The sequence below is a fragment of the Corylus avellana genome, chromosome ca10, assembly GCF_901000735.1.
Source record: "Corylus avellana chromosome ca10, CavTom2PMs-1.0".
Classification (NCBI taxonomy): domain Eukaryota; kingdom Viridiplantae; phylum Streptophyta; class Magnoliopsida; order Fagales; family Betulaceae; genus Corylus; species Corylus avellana.
In genome coordinates, this window is record NC_081550.1 from 12,310,809 (window position 1) to 12,311,311 (window position 503).

Genomic DNA, 503 nt, shown 5'->3' on the forward strand with positions numbered 1-503 from the left:
AAGCCCCTTAATTTACATATGTTAATTCCTTAACATTGTTATTTGTTTGATTTTGTTTTGTTTTTGTGTTTCAGGTCTTATTTGACAAACCATTGGAAATTGGGCTTTAAAAGGGCAAAAGCTGGGCATTCTGGATCTAGGATCAAGCGTAGCTACTCTTGAGCTCGAGCATACCTGCGCTCGAGCATCTGCGGCCAAGGATTGAGCACATGCCTGCGCTCGTGCGCACAACAGCTAAGCTCGAGCACACTGTGCTCAAGCGCACAAAGCTTCGGATCGAGCACACACGTGCTTGTGGCACACAGCAGCAATCCTTTTCCAGCGTGGATTTGGCTTTCAATCTCCTAATTGGACTAGGAGACTGACCTCCAATTGGGCTTTAAAAGGGCAAAAGCTGGGCGTTCTGGATCTAGGATCAAGCGTAGCTACTCTTGAGCTCGAGCATACCTGCGCTCGAGCATCTGCGGCCAAGGATTGAGCACATGCCTGCGCTCGTGCGCACA